General features: G+C 43.2%; 1 protein-coding gene across 9 annotated transcripts in view; it reads right to left on the reverse strand.

Annotated features, from left to right (window-relative positions):
- SORBS1 (sorbin and SH3 domain containing 1) overlaps positions 1-16,663 on the reverse strand; it is a 426,813-nt gene extending 410,150 nt beyond the window's left edge. For 7 of the 9 annotated variants that reach the window (XM_030203463.1, XM_030203457.1, XM_030203461.1 and 4 more), the window contains exon 1: positions 16,557-16,663. The gene's annotated coding sequence lies outside the window, so the exon portion shown is untranslated. The remainder of the gene's footprint in view (positions 1-16,556) is intronic. The other 2 variants (XM_030203465.1, XM_030203464.1) reach the window with 1 other exon arrangement.
- Positions 16,664-17,036: the final 373 nt, after the last annotated feature.

The following is a 17,036-nucleotide window of genomic DNA, read 5'->3' on the forward strand; positions in this document are numbered from 1 at the left end:
CTGATGACAACTCCTTTCGAGCCACTGGATTCCTGCCATCTGAAGTACTTGACCTTGAAGGTCATTTTCTTGGTGGCGGTTACTTCAGCTCGTAGGGTCAGTGAGCTTCAGGCCCTGGTAGTTCATGCACCTTTCCTTGTTTTTCATCATGACAAGGTAGTTCTCCGCACGCACCCAAGGTTTTTACCGAAGGTAGTGTCGGAGTTCCATCTGAACCAGTCAATCGTCTTGCCAACATTTTTTCCCCCTCCTCACATGAGTCCGGGCGAAAGCAAGTTGCACACTTTGGACTGTAAAAGAGCACTGGCCTGTTATGTGGAGCGGACACGCCCCTTCAGACAGTCCGCCCAGTTGTTTATTTCTTTTAATCCCAATAAGAGGGGAGTTGCTGTCGGAAAGCGCACCATTTCTAATTGGCTAGCAGATTGCATTTCCTTCTCTTATGCCCAAGCCCGGCTGACTTTGGACGGTCATGTCACGGCTCATAATGTTAGAGCCATGGCTGCGTCACTGGTTCATCTAAAGTCAGCCACCATTGAAGAGATTTGCAAGGCTGCGACGTGGTCTTCAATCCACACATTTACATCTCATTACTGCCTTCAGAAGCATAGCCGACGCGACAGTTGGTTTGGGCAGTCGGTGCTGCAGAGTCTGTTTGGGGTTTAGAATCCAACTCCACCCCCCTAGGCCCATTTTTATTCTGTTTCAGGTCAATTTCAGTTAAGTCCTCGCCGTTACGAGGCCCAATTGACCACTCTTTGTTATGTTGAGTGAGCCTGGGGGCTAGGGATACCCATATGTGAGAATATTAGCCTGCTTGTCTTCGGAGAAAGAGTAGTTACTTACCTGTAACAGGTGTTCTTCAAAGACAGCAGGCAATATATTCTCACAACCCTCCCACCTCCCCTTAGGAGTTGTATTCCTCTATTCTTTTGGATATAACTGAGGAATGTGTCCTCGCGGCGGGCAGGAAAAGAGACACACGCATGCGCAGTGCATCTGCCCGCACGACAACTGACACTTTCAAATTTTAAGAAGACTTTGCTAGAAAGTCCTCCGGGCCGACGTGACGTCACCCATATGTGAGAATATATTGCCTGCTGTCTTCGGAGAACACCTGTTACAGGTAAGTAACTACTCTTTATTTGAAACAGGAACTGCAGTCTTTCATCTCTGGCTCACTACCTTCCAGTGTCTTCCCAGCAAGGAAGAAGTGCTCTGCTTTGACTCGTTCCTTTACAGGTAAGTGCACTCCTCCTCTAAATCCCATCCTGGGAGTGGGCTGGAGAAAAACTGCTGTCTCTCACTTCAATTGGAGGAATTAGGAGGCCTGTCTGTATGGGCCAGGTGATTTCCCTTTCCTGCTTTTCTCCCCAAGGATTGACTTTGTGGTTCACCATGCAAGCCCAGTACACTAGTTTCTATGGGGGTTGGAGTGGGTTACTAGGTTCTAGTCCCCATACCCCTGGGTTTCTCTACATGAGACGTAAACCCCCATCATAATACTCAACAAACACTTTCTTGGAATGGTCATTCTTTCTATGATTCTTTAACATATACTACTACTAATAATAATAATAATTTCTATAGCACTACTAGATGTACGTTTTCTGTCCCTAGAGGGCTCAAAATCTAAGTCTTTGTACCTGGGGCAATGGAGGGTTAATTGACGTGCCCAAGGTCACACGGAACTGCAGTGGGAATCAAACCCAGGTTACCAGGATCAAAGCCCGCTGCACTAACCATTAAGTTACTACCAGGACACAGAAAAATCCACTAACCAGAAAGGTCTTTTGTCTCGACAAATGTGAATGAAAAGGAACTCCGTTGTATAAAAAAAGAAATTCAGTGGCAAAATAAAATACTATGCCTAATGGGAATTATTTTATAGAACATGGCTAAGAAACCTAATAGCACAGAAACTGTGCATGGGTGACTGGAGGAGAAAGATGAGAAACAGGATAAGCAAGGAGGAGCTTCCAAGCAAAAGATTAAATCTTGGTAACTAAAAGATACTACTTATACTGTGAGCAAAGCATGAAACTAACTAGGAAGCAGAAGACAAAATGATCTTGTACTGTTTGGGCCACAGCTAAACTGAACTTTAGACTATATCTCAATAAACTATGAAATAAGAGGGGGGAAATGATGACTCATGGAACTCTTTCCATATGAAAGGGGAAGGGGAAAACCAATTTGAATAGAGTGTCACCCGAACATTCTATTTGTTTAAAAAAAAAAATAAAAAAAAAAACAAATGTGATAATATATCTAACGATTAGATGTCAACAGATTTCAAAAAGATAACAGTTTTACAGTTTAACCACAGAATGCCAAGGCAACACGTATAACTGTGTTTCTCTACCACTACTATGAAGAACCAAAGAGTAGGGCAGGGCTGGCGCCTCCAAGAACCAAGGGAGATGTGATAGCTCTTGTAAGTGTTTATTGAAAAATACACCAAAACAACTCAACAGTGGCCGTGTTACAATACTTTAAGAAAATGTATTCATAATATGTTTCTTGGGAAATCAATAAGATCATGGAATATCAAATATATCAACATAATAGTGCAATGAAATGTAGACATAAACAATGTTTTAGCACAGTCTAAAAATGGCATAGTTGATAGTACAAAGATTAATGTATTTTAAAAGAAACAGTAGTAATATAGTAAGAGTAAAAACCAACCAGCTATATTTAAATATATCCTGCAGTGCAAAGATATTTAAATCATTTGCTATTCTATTAGAAAACTTGCTAAACATAATGAAAGAACTCCTGTAATGAATTCCTAAAGATGCATCCGTGTTTCTAAATCTTCTGAAAAAGTGGCAGGGTAGACTGTTTGGGTCCTTAATCAAATGCTATATAAAAGAGTGTAAATGAGGGAGAATAAACTAACCTTCTCTTATGATTACTAAATTAATGGTCTATCATCCATATCTATGTTTAAACCTTGTGGTGTCAGTGTTTGTAGTTGAAAAATAAGTCTTTTTTCTTCGCGGAGAAGCATTTGGTCTGAGATTTTTCTTCGCCAATTGCTTTTGAGAATCTTAAAGAAAAAGAATTTCAAATCTTCCACAGAGTAACCAGCAGAATTCCAGTGAACCACCAAAGGTGCCAATTCTACGTTTTTCTTTAAACAGCTATGGTGTTCTATTATCAGAGTTTTAATTAGCCTCTTTGTTTTCCCAATGTACAGCAGGCGGCATGGGCACTGTACGATGCAAATCACATTAGAAGAGTTACAATCAGAAGTGTGATGTAACTGGTATTCAAGTCCTGTGGTTGGATTTTCAAAAGAAGATATTTCTACTGTGTTTGTACACATACTGCAGTTGCCACACTTGCGGTATCCTAATAAGCGTTCATGTTGTTCAGACAGGAGATCAGAAAGACAGCATGAAACAAGTATTTTCTTAAGGTTTCTTTCTCGAGAGTAGGCAACAACCAAGCGTTTATCTTGGAAACATTGATGTGCCAGTGCCATCTGATGGAACTCTGACTTGCTAGATAAGAAAATCTAAGTGTTCAAATGATGTCCAGACTAGGCCTCTCGTTTATGGTGGTGAGTAGAGCTTCTCGATCCTCTCTCTTAGCCTGTGCCTAGCCTGTTGTGATGTGCTATTGTAATAAGGAAGAGGCTATCCTACCCTGGTTGGGCCCCTAGAGGGCGCTGCCCCCCTAAAAATGTCCAGGGAGAAGGGCTAGGTGAGTCACAAAAGGGAGCCAGAAAGGGGAGGTATAGCTGGAGGTCGCTAGGACCAGGGAGAGTCCTGGAGATGGAAACAGGTGCAGCAGGTTATGGGCTGGGTCCTGTTTGGCCATTAACCATTTAATACCCCACCTGAGTTGTGAGAGGGGGGAAGAGCCAGCGGCTGCAGAGGAAGGCTGGTAGCTGAAGCAGGAGGATCCCCATGAGAAGGACTGGCTGTGCCCAATGGCCCGGTGGTGAAAAGACTGTGTGTCAGATGAAAAGACTTTGTAGCTAGAACACTAAAGAGGTACTGTGTGTCCCCAGCTGAAAAGACTGTGGGTCTAAAACAGTGAAGAGGTACTGTGTGTCTGGGGACTGAGTTAGTCCGGGGACTGAGTTAGTACTGAGCCCAAAGGCCTGTGTGAGACAGCTCAGTGAGAAGAGTCCAAGGACTGAGTTAATTAAGACTGAGCCCAAATGGCTGGGTGAGAGGGCTCAGGGGGAAGAAATCTATGGATAATGAACTGTGCAAGAAGAAATGTTTAAAATGGAAGATTGCACTGAGTAGGAAGAAATGGTTAAGCTGGAAGAACTGTTTAAGCTTGTGAAAGTGTTTTAAAGCTGAAAGAAGTGTGCCCCAGAGGCTGGAATAAAGATGTGTATGAAAAGAGCCTGATTGGTGAAACCTGACTGTGTTTGCTTTTTGGAGAAGCAGGTCACCCTGAGTAGAAAAGGGTGGTAGATTAATTTGCATAAAATCTGCATATGGAGAACCAGCTCACCCTGAGTGAAAGAGGGATCTGGGAGCCTGAGGTGGGAGCTTCATTATCACACAAGCCTCATCATTTTCACACTATTTAGGGTAACTCCTGCTGCAACCCAGACCGGTTGTATTCCAGCTATCAAAAAAAGGTGATAGGAAGGCCAAACAGCTGGCATGATTAAAAGTGAGGTGAAAGAGGCTATTAGACCACATTTCAAAAAAAAATGGAAAAAGGATCTGAATGAAGAAAACTGGATGAAACAGAAATACTGGCAAGTTAGATGCATGACATTGATAAAGAAGAGTGAAAAAGAATCTGAAAAGAAGCTTGCTGTAGAGAGACAAAAAGTTATAGCAAAAAAACATTTTTCAGGTAAATTAAAAGCCGAAAGCCTATGTGGGAAGTCAGCTGGACCCTTAGATCATCAAAGAATTAAATGAGCACTCAAGGAAGACAAGGCCACAGTGGAGAGACTACATGAATTCTTTGCTTCGGTCTTTAGTAAGGATGTCTGAAATAGTATTTAAGGGTGATGATACAGAAGAACCAAAATAAATCTCAGTTAACCTGGAAGATGTAATCTGCTGCTCTTTAACTTATCAATTTGGCTTATCACCTGGACCAGATGGTATAAACCCCACGGTACTGAACGAACTCAAAAAATAAACTGCAGATCTAACACTGGAAATCTGTAACCTGTCATTAAAATCATCCATGGTAACTGAAAATTGGAAGGTGGCCAATGTAATGCCCATTATTAAAAAGGGTTGTAGCATGATCTGGAAAACTACAGACTGGTAAGCCTGACGTCAGTGCCAGGCAAAATAGTAAAAATGCTTATAAAGAACAAAATTATGGAACACGTAGACAAACATGGTTTAATAGGAGAGAGTCAATATGGATTCAGCCAAGGGAAGCCATGTCTCAACAATCTGCTACATTTTGATGGTGTGAATTAACTTGAGCCGGTTAATGTAAAGTATCTAGTTTTTCAGAAAGCCTTTGCCAAAGTCTCTTATGAGAGATTCCTGAGAAAACTGAAAAGTCACATGATAGGAGGCAATGTTGTAGACTGGGAACTGATTAAAAGACAGAAAACAGAGAGTAGGGTCACACGGACAATTCTCTCAAAGAAGGAAGGTGAATAGTGGAGTGCTACAATGATTTGTACTGGGACTGGTGTTTTGTTTTTTTAACATGTTTATAAACCAAATTATATCACAGGTTGGTGCTGAGAAAAAGAATTCAGATATTTAAATCCAGAGAGGGACACAGCGAAACATACACACAAGCATACATTCAGAACCATACACCTCATCATACCCGCAGACCTTCTTTCTCAGAAAGCCATTTTACACTTTTTCCTCTCCTCATCCCCAACAGAGACAGACATACACAGAATCAGAGTGACAGACAGACCCTGAGACACACAGAAGCAGTACTGTAATATTTTCCTGCCCTGCTGTAAGCCTATTTCTATATAAAATGCCTTTTTCCAAGTCACACCTGTGTGTTGTATTATTATGCTACAAAAACCCACTGACCCTGAGAACTAGACCCGGGACCAGAGAAAGGAACCCTGGGACCAGAAGAAAGCCAAAGCCGACATCTGATCTCTGGGGACCATAAGAACAGCGAAAGTTCTTGAAAAAAAAAAATCCACCTACAACCTGCCCTCTTGATCTCTGTCCAGCAAAGAGTACAACTAGCGAGCATAGGCCTCATAGAAGGAGCCACAAAAATTATCACCTCTCTTATGGAAGGGCAGCTGAAAACAACACTAAAAAGAGCTGTGGTGTGTCCCTTACTGAAAAAGAGCTCACCCAACCAAGACCAGCTCAAAAATTACCAACCAATCTCTAACATTCCTTTCCTAGCAAAACTTACAGAAAAGATAATCTGCATTCAACTCAGCGAATGGCTAGTTGAAAGTAACTGACTAGACCCATGTCAATCTGGCTTCAGACCTAGGTATGAAACAAACCATTCTTGTGTCCTTTCTTGATGATCTGACCAGAAATCACGACGGGGATCTGCCTCGACACTAGTGTTGCTGGATTTCTCAGCTGCCTTTGACACTGTGGATCATAATATCATGCTTACCAAGACTGGCAGAAACAGGTATCAGTGGCACAGTACTTACATGATTCAAATCCTATTTGTCAGACAGACAACAATCAGTTCTGTACAGCAACAACACATCATTGCCTTGGACACTAAACCGTGGAGTGCCACAAGGATCCATACTGTCTCTCATTTTATTTAATACCTACCTCAAGCCTCTGGCCAAGCTGCTTCAGTCAATGGACACAAAATTCTACATCTATGCTGATGATGTGCAACTACTCATGTCCATTGCTCCCCACAGCTCTGAGTAAACTGTGTGCCTGCCTAACCACAACTCAGGAAAGGGCAAACAACTCTGGCAGAACCTAAGCAAAACAGAGATTCTTGAGTACCTAACACAAGTGGACAAATATCGGACTTCAAACTGCTAGACTCATCGCTTACTCTGATTCCGCAAATTCAAACTACCTTTAAAAATTGTCACTAACACCTATGGCAGCTATGCAATCTCTCTCTCCATATATTAAAAAGATGAGTCTGACCACAGTGGTCCATACCATCATAACATCACAACTGGACTACTGTAATGCCCTGTACACAGGTCAAACCAAAAAGAATTTATATCAGCTCAAACTAATTCAGAATTCTGCAGCATGACTGATAGAAGGCTGCAAATGGCATGACCACATCACAGCCTTCCTGAAAAAACTGCACTGGCTACCAGTACCTTACAGGGATAAATTTTAAACTCTATGGGGCCCTTTAACAGAGCGGCGGTATGCCCAACGTGGGCTTCCGGGACTACGGACAGCCCAAAATGTCCGCCGACAGTAGTTCCACCCCGAGCGTGTGCCATTTCCAGGGGGGAAAAAAGAAAACCCCTAGAAATGGCTTGTGTGACAATAACCCGGTGGTAATTGGGCATCGCCGCACGCTAGGGAAAGCCGATACTTATCCCCAAAGTTAAGCAGCATGGAATCTTGCTACTGTTTCTGACTCTAGCCCACACTTCTGATCTAGACTGGCCCCTGTTAGAAACAGCATGGGCTAAGAGGGACTCTTGGTCTGACCCAGTAGGGAAGCTCGTATGTTCTTATGTGTGTCAGGATTTGCATTCTAATGGAGCTGGTTCTGGGACCCTATTTCATAAAGGCACACAGGCACCCTGTTTTGAAATCAAGCTCTTAAATACATGCCTTTAAGAGAACAAAAACTGTAATGAACAAGAATTTAATTTAAAATGTACCGATTATATCTATAGCTTTCCTTCCCTTTCCTCTCACATCCTTCTTTCACTTAATCATTATTTAGGCCATGACAAGATAAGTGACCCTCAATGTCACAGTTCAGTGATCACCCTAAAATCAGTACTGGATGCTCAGCGTTTTCCCGATTAAATGCAGATCACTTCAGTAACAGATGTCAATGAAACTGGACACCAATGTGCAAGAGCTTTCGGAGCTGCTAATATTTTCCACAATTAATCTGCTTTAAAAAGTAATTCAGTACAGATTACAAAATTACTTTAGCTCAGCTATGGTGAAGGAAAAATCACTATGACTGAGGAAATATAGTGTCAGAGTTTAACACAAAGCCTGCGCTTACAACATCACATGCTGCAGTAGTTCTTAACCTTTCATCACTATTCTACTCCTTCACGAGTCTGAGATGTCTCATTTACCAAGAGGCTCACAAGTTTTAAAAAATGTTCAGGTTCTACCTGAAAATTCAGCACCAGCCACTATACCTGGATATTCAGCACTGCTATCCAGATAAGAGGCAGGGCTGCAATTATCCAGAAAAAGAGTTATCTGGATGGTTATGTAGACTATTGCACAGAATATAGCTGGTTTCCAGGCAACCCCCGGCCCTGCCCAAGCACTATCTGGATAGCATCAGGGCAGTCTGCAGCAACCGTCAGCTGCATTACCCAGATATTGCCCCTGAAAATCCAGGTATGGTGCTTTGTCATTGGCATCTGCTATCCAGATAAGTGTCACTGAATACTGGGCCATACATTTACAGAAAACTAGAAAAAAACAAACAAACCGAAAAGCTCATCAGAACTGAAAGGATAGAATTCCAGCACTCCCACTCTCCTCCCCCTAGGCTCACCTCAAACTAACTCCCTCTCCTCCTTTATGAAACTCCCCCAGACAACTTTCCAGCAGTTTGAGTTCCCCATGTCCCAGTACTCTATAGCTGCGCCCAGCCACCCCTTACCCTTCAGCAGGGTTGTCAAATCTCACTCCTTGAGGGCCACAATCCAGTTGGGTTTTCAGGATATCTCCAATGAATTATAACATAGTAGATGACGGCAGAGAAAGACCTGCACGGTCCATCCAGTCTTCCCAACAAGATAAACTCATATGTGCTACCCTTTTGTGTATACCTGACCTTGATTAGTATCTGCCATCCTCATGGCACAGACCGAAAAAGTCTGCCCAGCACTAGCCCCACCTCCCAACCACCAGCCCCGCCCCCCACCACCAGCTCTGCCACCCAATCTCCGATAAGCTTCTGAAGATCCCTTCCTTCTGAACAGGATTCCTATATGTTTATCCCACGCATTTTTGAATTCTGTTACTGTTTTCATCTCCACCACCTCCCGCAGGATAGAATTCCAAGCATCCACCACTCTCTCCGTGAAAATGAACTTTCTGACATTTTAGTCTGCCCCCCTTCAATCCCATTTCATGTCCTCTAATTCTACCACATTCCCATCTCCAGAAAAGATTCGTTTGCGGATTAATACCTTTCAAATATTTGAACATCTGTATCATATCACCTCTGTTTCTCCTTTCCTCCAGGGTATACATGTTCAGGTCAGTGTGAGATCTATTTGCATGACTGCCCCCATTGCAAATAGATCTCATGCATATTTAATTGGGGGAAATCCTGACCTGCCAAGAGCTGAGGTTAGACACCCCTGCCCTAGAGCAATGCGAGGTCTTCAGAGAGGGAAGCAGAGCCATCTTAGCCACAGCTCTGCTGTATCCCAGCAGCAGCTATGCACATGACTTGGAAGAAACATCCTCTATGGACTGCAAGTGGCACACACTAATTGCAAATGGTATTCATTATCCCCCAGATTCTATATATCGTGCTGAGATTTCCACACAGAAATCGAAGTGTATTCCATAATAGTGCGCATAACCTAACTGGTTAACAAGCCAATCAGCGCTAATTACCAACAAGCAATTGAAACTCATTGGCATTGACTAGAATTTACGTGCAGAACTGTCTAGGCATATTCTATAATGTGCTGCACGTAAATTCTAAGTCATAGTTGAAAAGGGGTGTGGCCATGGAATGAGCGGGTTATGGGTGTTTCTAAAATCTACTGTATGTGCGTTGTTATTTAGGCGCCTAATTTAGGTGTCGGCATTTACACCAGGTTTTACTTGGCGTAACTGCTCGCGACTAAATACAGTCATGTGGATAGGAGCTCGGTGTATTCTATAAACCACACAGAAATTTAGGATAGTACACCTAAATTAAGGCGTACTTTACAGAATGTGCTCAGGCAAAATTTCATTTCGGCAACAAATACTTGGGCATGATATATAGACTCCAGTCCTTTATACAGTCAGCACATGCTACTCTTTACGAACACACATGCAGATCGCCCACCACCAGGCACAAACGCCCCTAGCAAAAACAGAAGCACAAGTCATGGGAGACTGATTTTTACATATACGGGACACTATGGACATAGTGAATTGCACATAATTTTAGAATACTTCATTTTAAAAATCATATTTCCATGTGTGAAATGACATATACATGTATTTGGAAATTTTAGAAAAGGTGCTACTTATACAGGCAACATGCAGAGTTCTATGCAGAGAAAAGGGATGCATGTTCTGGGCAAACTTTCAATGCATTTGTTTATCCATGTTTTATAATGACGACACACCTATACCTCGGTATTTTTACCCATCAGCATTTACACTTGCTCAAAATCAACTAACGTGGATTTTGGACCAGGGGCTCAGAAGAATGCCCAGTTGAGATCTGCTCACCTGTCACGAATCCACCTCACCTGGGACAAAATGTTGACTTTCCATTGAAGGCTTGCTTCTTCATAGCTATTATGCATATCTATTTATAAAATCTGCTTCACACCGCTGATTTTAAAACAGCACTACATACACATACATGTTCCCCATGTCAAGCAGCTCTTTTTTAATGCATGTACATTTATACAATGGCCCTCTCTTGTATGCTGCACTATACATACATCTTCACTGAGCCTTTTATAAAATATTGGCCTAGCTTTAAATGGACAGGCATCTTTTTCCCCACCTATATAGTCTATATAATAGTCTATACAGTCTATATACTTGCATTTGGTTTTTCCTCCACCTTTGTTGTTTTAAGTTTTCCTCTCCATCTGTTCTCTACTTTCATCTTATCTTATCTGGCTTCTGACTTTGTTGCCTGGTTCATAAGTACATAAGTAATGCCATACTGGGAAAAGATCAAAGGTCCATCGAGCCCAGCATCCTGTCCCCAACAGCGGCCAATCTAGCCCAAGGGCACCTGGCAAGCTATCCAAACATACAAACATTTTATACAAGTTATTCCCGAAATTGTGGATTTTTCCCAAGTCCATTTAGTAGCGGTCTATGGACTTGTCCGTTAGGAAACTGTCCAACCCCTTTTTAAGCTAACCGCCTTCACCATGTTCTCCAGCAACGAATTCCAGAGTTTAATTACGCGTTGGGTGAAGAAAATTTTTCTCCTATTTGTTTTAAATTTACTACACTGTAGTTTCATCACATGCCCCCTAGTCCTAGTATTTTTGGAAAGAGTGAACAGACGCGTCACATCCACCTGTTCCACTCCACTCATTATTTTATATACCTCTATCATGTCTCCCCTCAGCCGTCTCTTCTCCAAGCTGAAAAGCCCTAGCCTACTTAGTCTTTCTTCATAGGGAAGTCGTCCCATCCCCACTATCATTTTTGTCGCCCTTCGCCATTCCTTTTTCTCCCCCCTATATCTCTCTCCTTTCGTCTGTCTTTCACATCTTTCTTTAAGATGATTTCTCCCTAGTTTGCTTTTTTCCCTCTTTGCCCAATTTCCATTAATTCCCTGTCCCCTCAACCAGCCTCCCCTATCCTCTTCTCTTGTAAGTCTGAGAAGTGCAAAAAAAAAAAAGAAAAACCCACATCTTCCCAATCTTGCTCTTTCTAATGGCAAACAGACAACAGCAGCAAAGCAACTATCACAAGCATGTGAGTAAAAGGACTCAGGAGAGATACCAGAACTAAAGCAGAGTAGCCAGCATTATACGATCTGATCAGAGTATTGCTCTTCCTGTCCCCAAGGCTGCCTCGCTTTCTCCTCCTCTACCCCTCCCATGTGCTGACTATTTCTAGTCAGGAAACCCATATGATAGAGCGATAGTAAAAACTGTATCCTTCCTTCCCCATAGCTGTCTTCTCTGGAGTCGAGGAGTAGCCTAATAGAGCCTGCTGCTCTAAGAACCAGGGAAGCCAAAGTTCAAATCCCACTACGGCTCCTTGTAATCTTGTGCGTCACTTAATGCTCCATTGCTCACGTGCAAACTTAGATTGTGAGCCCACTAGGAGCAGGAAAATACCTCCTGTGCCTCAACGTAACTCATCTTGAGCTACTACTGAAAAGGGTCAAATCCAAAATCCCTTCCCATCTTCCACAATGGATTAAAAACTGGTTACAAGATAGAAAACAGAGAGTAGGGTTAAATGGTCAGTATTCTCAATGTAGAAGGGTAAATAGTGGGGTTCCCCAAGGGTCTGTGCTGGGACCATTGCTTTTTAACATATTTATAAATGATCTAGAGATGGGTGTAACAAGTGAGGTAATTACATTTGCAGACGACACAAAGTTATTCAAAGTTATTAAATCACAAGAAGATTGTGAAAAATTACAAGAGAACCTTACGAGACTGGGAAACTGGGTATCCAAGTGGCAGATAAGCAAGTGCAAATTCATGCATGTGGGAAAGATGAGCCTGAACTATATCTATGTATTGCAAGGTTCCACATTAAGTCACCGACCAGGAAAAGGATCTAAGTGTCATCGTTGATGATACGTTAAAAACCTCTGCTCAGCGTGCAGAAGTGGCTAAGAAAGCAAATAGAATGTTAGGTATTATTAGGAAAGGAATGGAAAAAAATGAGGACGTTGATGCCCCTGTACAAGTCGTTGGTGAGGCCCCACCTGGAGTATTGTGTTCAGTTTTGGAGGCCGTATCTTGCTAAGGATGTAAAAAGAATTGAAGCGGTGCAAAGAAAAGCTACGAGAATGGTATGGGATTTGTGTTACAAGACGTATGAGAAGAGACTTGCGGACTTGAACATGTATACCCTGGAGGAAAGGAGGCACAGGGGTGATATGATACAGACGTTCAAATATTTGAAAGGTATTAATCCGCAAACAAACCTTTTCCGGAGATGGGAAGGCGGTAGAACGAGAGGGCATGAAATGAGATTGAAGGGGGGCAGACTCAAGAAGAATGTCAGGAAGTATTTTTTCACGGAGAGGGTGGTGGATGCTTGGAATGCCCTCCCGCGGGAGGTGGTGGAGATGAAAACGGTAACGGAATTCAAACATGCGTGGGATAAACATAAAAGAATCCTGTGCAGAAGGAAAGGATCCTCAAGGAGCTTAGCCTAGAATGGGTGGCAGAGCTGGTGGTTGGGAGGCGGGGCTAGTGCTGGGCAGATATATACGGTCTGTGCTGGGGCTGGTGGTTGGGAGGCGGGACTAGTGCTAGGCAGACTTATACGGTCTGTGCCGGGGCTGGTGGTTGGGCGGCGGGGATAGTGCTGGGCAGACTTATACGGTCTGTGCCAGAGCCGGTGGTGGGAGGCAGGGATAGTGCTGGGCAGACTTATACGGTCTGTGCCAGAGCTGGTGGTTGGGAGGCGGGGTTGGTGGTTGGGAGGCGGGGATAGGGCTGGCCAGACTTATACGGTCTGTGCACTGAAGAGGACAGTACAAATAAAAAAGTAGCACATATGAATTTATCTTCTTGGGCAGACTGGATGGACCGTGCAGGTCTTTTTCTGCCGTCATCTACTATGTTACTATGTTATAATGTCTTTGTATCGCTCTATGATGCAACCGCACCTCAAATACTGTGTGCAGTTCTGGTCACCGCATCTCAAAAAAGATATGGTGGAATTAGAAAAGGTACAGAGAAGGGCAATGAAAATGATAAAGGGGATGGGACGACTTCCCTATGAGGAAAGGTTAAAGCAGCTGGGGCTCTTCAGCTTGGTGAGAAGACTGCTGAGGGGAGATATGATCGAAGTCTATAAAATAATGAGTGAAGTGGAAAGGGTAGACGTGAATCGATTGTTTACTCTTTCCAAAAATACTAGGACTAGGGGGAACGCAATGAAGCTACAAAGTAGTAAATTTAAAACAAATCGGAGAAAATTATTTTTTCACTCAACGTGTCATTAAACTCTGGAATTCGTTGCCAGAGAATGTAATAAAAGCAGTTAGCTTAGCGGGGTTTAAAAAAAAGTTTAGATAGCTTCCTAAAAGAAAAGTCCATAAGCCATTATTAAAATGGACTTGGGGAAAATCCACTGCTTATTTCTAAGGAAGCAGCATACAATGTATTGTACTGTTTTGGGATCTTGGCAGGTACTTGTAACCTGGATTGGCCACTGTTGGAAAGAGGATGCTGGGCCTGGTGGATCTTCGGTCTGTCCCAGTATGGCAATACTTATGATGTAGTTTTGCAGCTAGCTACTTTACCTGTTTCTCTCTTGCTACTGGTGGCTGTTTCAGGTTCCCATCCTCCCCTGAAGCAGCAACGACAGTGTGCATTTATATTCTATTTCTGCAGGTTAAAACTTAACGGACTACAAGGAGCCCGGCCACATCCTCCACTTAAGGTCGCCACTTTGTTCAGTAGGGAGCAGATGTTTATTTTTCATGTTTCAAGTTCTATTCTCCTCTGCCATGTTAGCAGTCTGGTTGCATACCCTTGACAGGTTTCTATACAGTGTCCCCCTCTTTCCCACCCCAAAGAGAAATATATACCCTTGGTCTATTCCTTCCATCATGCCAGTAGTTCTTAACCATTTCCTTTCACCCTTTCCCTTTAGAAACTATCTACTGCTATACAGCTAAATATTAATCCCCTCCTACAGAGGGACATTTAAGTGTCCTCCTTAAAAAAAAATGGAGAAAAGCCCAAGGGGAAAACTGAAAAGTGTTTGAAAGGGAGAGTTCAGAATGTAATTACACTGTGACTGGGAAGACATCAGAGCATTCTCAAACAGAAGCCTAATACGGTCCTTGCAGCAGGATGGCTTTTTATGGAAAAGCTGTCCTCTTTCTCTGCACAGAACAATTGAGCAAGGAATGACTAGAGAATCTGCTAAGTCAGAGCACGGTATCTATTCAAGAAATCTACTGGTGCTTTAGTGTCCCTATACGGGGACCAAGAGACTAAGCCTCTGAACATTCCAATATTATAAATATTATATGTCAAGCTGAGAAAGGGAGATTATTTGCTACAAACAAAGGAGATTCTACAGAAAGCTGCAAGCACAAAAGGGGGCGAGCATATCCTACATGCATGTTATGCAACTGGAAGCATCATTACATAATTAGTGTATGCATTGTTGAGATCACTCCCTCTTTCTTGATCCTAAGGTAACTGACCTCTCCTAATCCCCCACATTCCATTCCATTCCATTCCCTGGGTGTTATTTGCATTTTGAGGTGTGACTGCATTCTCTGGGTATATTTGGGTTGTAGCATGACCCTCAGCACCATGTGTGTGCAAATTCTGAGCTGTGACCCCCACCCAGTTTTCCAGGTGTGCAGAATCTGAAATGACGCCTCAGGTACGTGTGGAATGTATGGTTTCTTAGATATAACCCCCACCGCCAAGGTACATATAGACTGAGGTGTGATCGTCTCTCCCCCCCCCAGATGTGTGCAGTTAATAAAGCAAGGGTTCTCAACCCAGTTCTTGAGACACACCCAAACAATCAGGTTTTCAGGATACCCCATAGGTGGCAGAATGGGGTGGGCCACAGGGGCCTTGGTTGCATTAATATGTTGCCCAACACACCATCAGTAAATAGGTGGGGCTAGAAGTTGGTTTTTTGGGGGGCCATATTACCAAAACAATGTTTCAGTGCCCAAGATACCCACAATGAATATGCAGGAGATAAATTTGCATATACTACCTTCACTGTATATAAATCAATCTCCTGCATATTCATTGTGGGTTTACTGAAAACCTGACAGGCAGCTGTTTCCAGAGCACTGGGCTGAGAACCCTTGTTCTTAAACTAAAGCAATCCCTTATGTGCAGTATCAGACCGGTGACCCTGTCCTCTGGATATAACGTAGCTTCCCTTTCGCCTCCCTGCTATATGGATGAATAGATTCTGAAGTGTTACCCCACCACTCTCTCCCTGATAATATTAACTTTTACTGACATCATGATTACGATCATCTACACGTTTTAAACATACTCAATCTGTACTTGGGCTCTCTAGAGATCATGAAATGTTGCAGCTGAGCCTAGTCTGCACAGCAGGCACATGAGCTACTTGCAAAGTCTGGAAAGAAAGTCAAAAAGAAAAAAAAAAAGCTTCAAATCAGCACGGCCGGATGTATTCCTACAGAAACTCCACACCATTACCTTACTAGATTATACTTTCATCCCGCAAAAGCGTTGGGAGCCTGAAAATAGAGGCCGGACAGATGTTTTGTTTTTTTTAAACAGCTGAGCAGGAACTGGGTGCGTGGCTGCCCGGCGCTCTAACACTGCCTTCCACCCAGCGAAGCGTGTTTACTTTGAACGGCAGAAGTCCTCCCAAACCTCTTCACTCTAAACTCACGAGACTACTCAGCGCCAGCCAAGGAGGGAAAGTTTCTGTTCACCGTGCAGACAGACACAGCACTCTCTGCCTCTGCAACGCGTTTCGCCAAAATCATTCAAAACAGAAACAAGAAAGGGATGCAAAGTGTTTTGCATGTTTTGCCGTACTTACAGGGCTAGAGTCCTCCCAGAGAAAAGGAAGAAATGCTGCTGACGGCGCCCGCTTTCCTCTTCAGAGAGCCTACAGCACACGGCGTTTGTTCATTCAACAGTAGAGAAGAGGGGTGCTGCCTGCCGTGCAGCTTAGGGTGGGCAGCCATTGGTCAGCCTCCTCCTCATTAGCATACAGCCTGAACGCACGTCGCTGCTGCTAAGCACAGGACCAGGGAGGCCCGGCAATTCCGCTTACCACTGACGGCCCTAAAATTCTTCTATTACACTATTCGACAACGGAACGTTTTACAGATCAGTTAAAAAAAAAAAAAGCGTTTAATCCAAAGCTCACAAACAGCGTCCTAGGAAGGCAGGTCGCATAGAAATCTTTTGCTTGCGTAAAGACGCTTGATCAGGGGAATTATAACATGAGCTATCCAGAGCCACTCTTACATGAAGCATCCCAGGGCATGCAGGGAAAGGAAAATTGCTTACCTGT

Source organism: Microcaecilia unicolor, chromosome 5 (genome assembly GCF_901765095.1).
Source record: "Microcaecilia unicolor chromosome 5, aMicUni1.1, whole genome shotgun sequence".
Lineage (NCBI taxonomy): Eukaryota > Metazoa > Chordata > Amphibia > Gymnophiona > Siphonopidae > Microcaecilia > Microcaecilia unicolor.